Genomic DNA, 7415 nt, shown 5'->3' with positions numbered 1-7415 from the left:
GAGCATAGCAGTCCCAGCCCCAAGGATGGAGAGTACCTTCGTTAGTAGGAGCTGTCCATGGTGTCCGGGAGGCCAGGAAAGAGGCTGACCTCCTGTTGCCAGTGTCCACTCTTCGACCTTTCTTTGTGCTGCCTCTTCCAGCTTGGGATCCCTATGTCAGTCAAGCCAGGAGAAGTCAGAGACAGCTGCTCAGCACAAAGTCCGAGGCTGTTCCTGCTGAGGGTGTGGCTCGCTTAACCCTTCACAGGCCTGATGCCCCTGTAGGTAGTAAGGAGTGCCCAGCTGGCTTTAGCTGAGAGGCTCAATTAGCGGAGGGTTCTTGCTCCATTGCCCCCAAAATCTGGAAACGAGAGCAGAAAAAAATGGAATTTACAACCAAGTGACAACTTTTCCAAAGAGAAGTCAGGGATTTTGTCAAGAAAGCTAGGGTGTCTTCCTAGCAAAGAAATGGTCCCTCCCTCAAACCTACCTATTTTATTGGGGGTCAGGGAGTGTTAATGAGATTACTTGGGGAGCTAAGCAGACCAAATTCCCAAATTCCTCTCCACTTCCCTTCCCCTGTGAATCAGACCCCATCACAGAGACACTGTAATAATACCTTGCATTTGTATTGCACGTCAGTTTCATTGAACTCCCACCTGTACTGTCTCACTCAGTCCCACCACCCCATGAGGTACGCAGTGCAGACACTCCACTGAAAGGGAAAATCAGAGGAAAAGGCCAAGGTTTAGAGAGGGTATACAATGCGTGCTCATGGTTCCACAGCTAGTACGTGGCAGAACCAAGAACAGAATGCAAGCCTCCTAACCCCAAGCCTTCATCGGGTGCAGCCCAAGTTCAGTGTTAGGACAATAAATAAGACTGAGATGCCGTTCTCTGGTCACTAGCCCAACTGGAAATAGCTGCCTCAGATAGATAAGAAGCTTATAAAATCCTACTTTCTAAGGTACTCCCTCTTCTACCCAGGAAAATTCCTTAATAGTAGGTTCCCTCTGCCCACCGCCCTCCCAGGCATGCACAAAGAGCAAATTGTGTAATTACAGGCACTTAGCTGAAGGTGGAGACTTGACTCTCCAACTCCCAGTCACGCCTGCTTGGTTCAAGGTTCAAACTCTATAGCTCTCGCAGAAGCACTCTGCATAAGCCTGGCCCATCAGCATTTCCATTATCAACCTGCCCTTACATAATTTATTGATCTACTCTACATATTTGAAGGGGTGGGGGCAAGGAAAAGAGAGAAAGCTGAGTGGAAGTGATATAAGAACATAATCCCATGTACAAGTGGAGCAGTATCACAGTGTCAGAGGCAGAAGTGACCAGAGATCCCCTATTTTGTAGAGGAATCAGACCTAAAGTGAGAAAACCGTGAACCTGACAGAGCTGGGACTAGAACCTGAGTCACCTGTTCCTCAGGCCAAGGATCTGCAGCCATTTACAACTTGAGGTTTATGTATGTGTCCACCCATTCACCTACTTACTGAGCACCTACTACATGCTGACATGAGGGAAGTGATCCTAAAAATTAGATGGCAACCTTGGGCTTAGAAATAGAGGAATGAACATCACAATTTGGGTGGCCAGCTGTCCTGGTTTTTCTGGGGCTAGGGTGGGTAAAAACAGAAAAAGTCCTAGTAAATTTTTGTCGTCTTAAGTTAGCAAGGAACAAAATACACATCCAAGTCAGCTAGGACTTCAAGATCTGTCAAAGCACTCCAGTGATGAGGAAGAAGTAGGGGGTTGGGGAGAGAAGGCAGGACTGTGATCGGCTTTCTAGCAAAACTGAAGGAACTAGAGCTTACTGGTCTTCCTCCACTCCATCCGACTCCTAAATCCCTTTCCTTTTTCCTCCTATCAAAATCCCTAGCCCATATGGGGACCATGGTCACGGGGAACATCTAGCTCAGTTGTCATAACATAGTTTGTAAAGACAATGTTCTATATTCTACCTTGGTGAGTAGCGTCTGGGGTCTCAAGAGCCTGTGAGCAGTCATCTAAGATACTCCGCTGGACTCACCCCTTCAGGAGCAAGGGAGAATGAAGAGAACAGGATACAAGGAAAAGATTAGTCCAAAGGACTAATGGACCACAGCTACCACGACCTCCACCAGACTGAGTCCAGAACAGATAGTGCCCGGCTACCACCACTGACTGCTCTGACCGGGATCACAATAGAGGGTCCTGAACAGAGCTGGAGGATATAAAACATAATTCTCACTCACAAAAAAAGACCAGACTTACTGGCCTGACAGACTGGAGAAACCCTGAGAGTAGGGTGCCTGGGCACCCTTTTAGCTCAGCAGTGAAGTCACTGCCAAGGTTCACCGTTCAGCCAGAGACTGGACAGCCCCATAAAACAAAATGGGACCAATGAGACACAGCAGTCCAGGGACAAGGGCTAGAAGCTGGAGGGGACAGGAAAGCTGGTAATAGGGAACCCAAGGTTGAGAAGGGACAATGTTGACATGTTGTGGGGTTGTTAGTCATTGTTATAGGGCAATATGTGTACTGTTTAATGAGAAACTATTTGTTCTGTAAACCTTCATTTAGGGTAAAAAAAGAAACACGAATCATCTATGTGAGATCAAATTGACAACAGCAACTCAAAAGGTTTGATGGGAAGCCTAGGGGGCAGTGAGTTGAAGATAATGGTGATGGAATAATTTGGAAAAGGATAGTGAGAATAGCAGCACAACTGAAGTATGTAATCGATGTCACTGAATTGTACATGAAAAAACTTTTGAAATTGTGTCACTTTGGCTAGGTCCAAGGTCGAGAAGGGAGAGGGTTGACATGTCGTGGGGTTGTTAACCAGTGTCATAAAACAATATGTGTACAATAATGAGAAACCATTTGTTCTGTAAACCTTCATCTAAAGTACAAGAAAAAAAAAAAATCCCTAGCCCATGTAACGGACATGAGAAAACTTTTAAGAGTGATGGAAATGTTCTACATCATGATCATAGTGCTGGTTACACAACCGTATCCATTTGCCAAAACTCAGCAAAATTGTAAACTTAAAATTCGTGAATTTTATTGTGTATACAGTATACTCCAATAAAGCTTATCAAAAAAAATCCAAATCCTTTAGTACTGATTTCTGACAGGGGTTTGTTGTTATTAGCTGCTGTCGAGTCGGCCCCCGACTCATGGTGACCCCACGCACAACGGAACAAAATGCTGCCCAGTCCTTCGCCATCCTCATGAGCGGTTGCAGATCAGACTGCCGTGATCCATAGGGTTTTCAATGGCTGATTTTTTTGAAGCAGATCACCAGGCCCTTATTCCTAGTCCGTTTTCATCTGGAAGCTCTGGTGAAACCTCTTTAGCATCACAGCAACATGCACTGACACTGCCTCCACTGGCAGATGGGGTGGTGGCTGTTCATGAGGTGCACTGGCTAGGAATGGAAGCCGGGCTGGGAGGGCAGTAATCCGATTAAACTAATTCGCACTCATTAACTCTCCCAAGGGTATCTAGTTTTTAAAAGACGTTACACAATACAAAATAGTTTTCAGATATGGTGGAAAAGACATTAGGCGGTAAAGACCTGGCTTTCATAAATTTTGTGTGTCAAATAACATTTATCAAGTGCTTACTGTCAAGCACCAAGCTAAGTGCCTTACATCCTTGCTATTCAAACAGCAGATCCAAATCCCTGGGAACTTATTAAACATGTGGGGCCTTGGGTCCCACCCCAGATTTACCAAATAAGAATCCACCATTTTAGCAAGATCACCAGATTATCCCTATGCTCGTTTAGAGATTTTTACATGCCTTATCTTTTTAAATCCTCACTAAAACCTAATGAGGTAGCTTTTTTATTAATTCAACCATTAACAATCACCTATGTCCCTCATATACCTAGTGATAGCTAGAGAGAGATGTTGTCATTAGTCTGCATTAATCTACATAAATTTACATACGGTCTACATTCTGTTTTCTTCCTCTCTCTGACATTCTGTCTTTAAAAAACGGACAATGGATTTCCCTGCAGTCTAAGTAACTGAGGAGACAGGTACATAATTAATGCAAATGCTATGAAGGATTCCCAGAGCAAAGAAAACAGTCAATGGATGAAAGAAAATGGAAGGTACTAGACTCCTACTGCAGAAGCTAGGCCTAGATGTAACTGAGGTTTTTATTCTATGGCCCCTAGTGCTCACTGCAGCCCTGCTCCCTCTTCCACCTCACACAAAGCTCTTGGCAGGCATCCCACAACTGGATCCACAGACCTCACCCACAACTGGTAAACGCTTATGGAGACACAAAGGAGATATTGTTGTTAGTTGCTGTCAAGTCAATTTTGACTCAGTGGAGACACCACGTGTAAAGAGTGGAAATACTCCATAGGGTTCTCAAGGTTGACTTTCAGAAGCAGATTGCCAGGCCTGTGTTCTGAGGCGCCGCTTGGTTGGCTGGAACTGCCAAGCTTTCGGTTAGTAGTCAAGCGTTTAACCAGTTATGCCAACTGGGGTTTCTTTATGCCAAAAATCAACAACAAACTAAAGCACAATCAAAGTAGTTCCCTGGAATAAAACATACTTTGTATGTTTTCCTATGAGACAGCACGGTGGTACTATCTTCTACTCCTGGGAGAACAGCCCTTAGATATCTGACATCCTGGGAAATCACCCAGTCCAAGGATGGAAGTCAACCAGTACAGACCTGCGATGGAGGAGGGGGGCTTAAGAAAAAAAGAAACCCTCTCATTAGAAAGATGAAAGTGAGGAGCTATTGCTGATTACCTGAAGACAAGAGATGCAAACAAGAAAAGTACATGGTCATCAAGAGAGGCCACTATATGGTCTATAAAACTTTATTAAAATTGGGATTACTTACAAACTATACAATAAAAATGAAAAAATATACAATAAGACATCTTTTTTTTTTTTTTTACAGAAAAGTACGTGAAAATGAGACCCATGGCAAAGAGCCATCCCTGATAATTTTGTTCCTTTCAAACATTCACGAATATTTATTTTAAATATAAATCACGATGACACAAATCTTTTTTCTTTTTTTAATAACACTAAGGCATTACCATAGGCTAAAACTTACCCAGGAATTCCTTATCCCTGCTATTTCACCATGAATTCTAGAAGCATGGAAAACTGAGGGAAGTGCTGTAACAGTTCTAATATTCACATTATGAGCTATCTATTAGTTAACATGGTAAGACTGCTTCTCATGCTGTAGGAAAGTTCAGAGAAGGTGATTTCACCATTTTTAAGTTATCCAGAGTGTGAAGAGGAAGACGAAACACATAGGCAGGGGGTGTGAGTCCAAAGCCCCACATTCTGGGAGGTTGTGTAACCATTCCCATCCCCTGCTAAAGCTGTGCGTTGACATTGGTGTGAGTCTCCGTTGCTTATTCCCAGCAGGCTCTGGCTCCCATCACCTAAGGCACCAAACACCCTTTGCAAGGTAGTAGCCATCTAGAAATCAGTTCAATAGTAACCTGAATCCATAAGCTAAGTCACCAAAGACACCACTGGGTCACGGCAACTGCATAGCTTCCCCCAAAAATTATAATCAATTTCTGCTATACTGAGACAGAAGAGGTTTGGGAGTATTTGCCTTGTGCAATGGCTATTTTACATGCTTATTACTTGGGTTCAGTGCCTACAGAACACGGAGGCACAATAAATCTGTCAGACTCTCCTCTCCTTGGTTCAGATAAACTTCTTGGCATTTCGATATAGGTTATTATCTCATAGGTCAGACCTGAGTCCAAATGAATACTAGAAGGACATTTAATTTCCTTTCCTCCTTCAACTTTCGCTACTCAATTCAGAGAAAAGTTATAAGCAAACAGCTAGGAACCATTTTTACGCAGGCATCCATCTGAGCCCATCTTTTTTCTGGAACAACGACAAAAAGATTAACGGCAACTGTGTAATCCATTCCCAAGGCTTTTATGGGTAGCAGGGCCTGGGAGGACAATCTGGCCTATCTGGGTCCTTGCATTCATCAAACCTCTATCATATATGCCAAGTGGGGACTGGGGTAAAGGGAATACAATCAATGAAGAGAAGGCTGGGCCCCAGAATGGGATATATTGGCACAAAATAGAACATTGGGACCAAAAAGCTATCATCAGCAAAATCTCCTTAACAGACATAAAGATGAATTTTGGAGAAGAAATAAAATCGTTTTGGTGGGATGGAATGGCCAACAGAAATTTATCAGCATGCATCAAAGTTGCTAAATTTTCCTTGTTTTTGATCACTGTGTTCCTTTGGTCTCATGAAAGCAATCTGAGTGGGAAAGTGAAGGGGAAATGTTTTAGGTCATTTGCCTCTCATATCCCCATTAATGGGAGTCATGCTCTACACAACTTGGTCATGCCATTAGAGGGGACAGATTTCCAATGCCGATGAGACCCTGAGCCCTAGGGCCGATTTACAGCTTGATATTTGCTGAGCAAGACGCTGACATGGCAGCAGATGTGGCTCCAATGGCCAGCTTGCCCCATAGTTATCCCTTCAATCCTTCTTGGTGAAATTGGTCTGGGAGGGGACGAGACTATGCTGAAATTGCAAGAGCTGTAACTGCCAGAGAAAATTAAATGGGGTCTTCAAGTACTGACTGAGCTAGCAGACTAAGTGGCCAAGAGGGAGACAAGAGCAGCTTCTCAAGAGGGTTGACAGAGTCAAGCAATCTCCGGGCACACGGAGGCTCTGAAGCATCTGGGGCAGAGCCATACAGGCAGGCAGGGCAAGGACACGCAGCACACCAAAGTGGCACTGTCCTTCACTGTCTGAGAGCAGCTCTGATGCTGAAGGACCAACTGTCATCTCTACTGCCCACAGCTCAGGTCTCCAACAACCAGACAGGGAATAATAAACTGAGTTGGCTTTTACTCATCCCAAATTCAAACACAGTGAAAAATTTGGTTTTGAACGGAAACTATATTTTACAAGTTTTAGTGAACAGAAAAAGAGGAGAATCTTCCCTATTTCACAATCTTTGATCACTAAAATAAAGACATAAGGTAGGAAAAGTCACCCTGCAGGCCAGCTACCACCCTAAGCAGCTATTTTGGGGAAGGCACCGAAGTCCCCAGGGAGTCCTGAGACCACCTGTATAGCTGAATTATTTTTTCAACACAATTTTTGCACAAATACGCTAGGTCTCAGTTTCTATAAATAAGGCAAAAATAGTATATCTCAGAGGTTTAACAGTACTTCACAGAGGGATAAAATTTTACCATGTACACAATTCATAAACGCATCAAGGTTTCCCAATATAAAGCTCCCTTTACCCTATAACTTTACCCCACAGCATCTGCCCAAATACGGCTCATTTTTCACTTTTTACTTTGTGCCAACTGAGGTAGTTGTCATTTTAGGATAGTTTAAAGCTGTGGGAAACACTGGTGGAAATAATCAACTGGCTTCCTGGAGAGGAGTCTC

The sequence above is a fragment of the Trichechus manatus genome, unplaced genomic scaffold (assembly GCF_000243295.1).
Source record: "Trichechus manatus latirostris isolate Lorelei unplaced genomic scaffold, TriManLat1.0 scaffold00069, whole genome shotgun sequence".
Classification (NCBI taxonomy): Eukaryota; Metazoa; Chordata; class Mammalia; order Sirenia; family Trichechidae; genus Trichechus; species Trichechus manatus.
The sequence above is the reverse complement of the archived record's forward strand: the minus strand, read 5'-3'. Positions refer to the sequence as shown.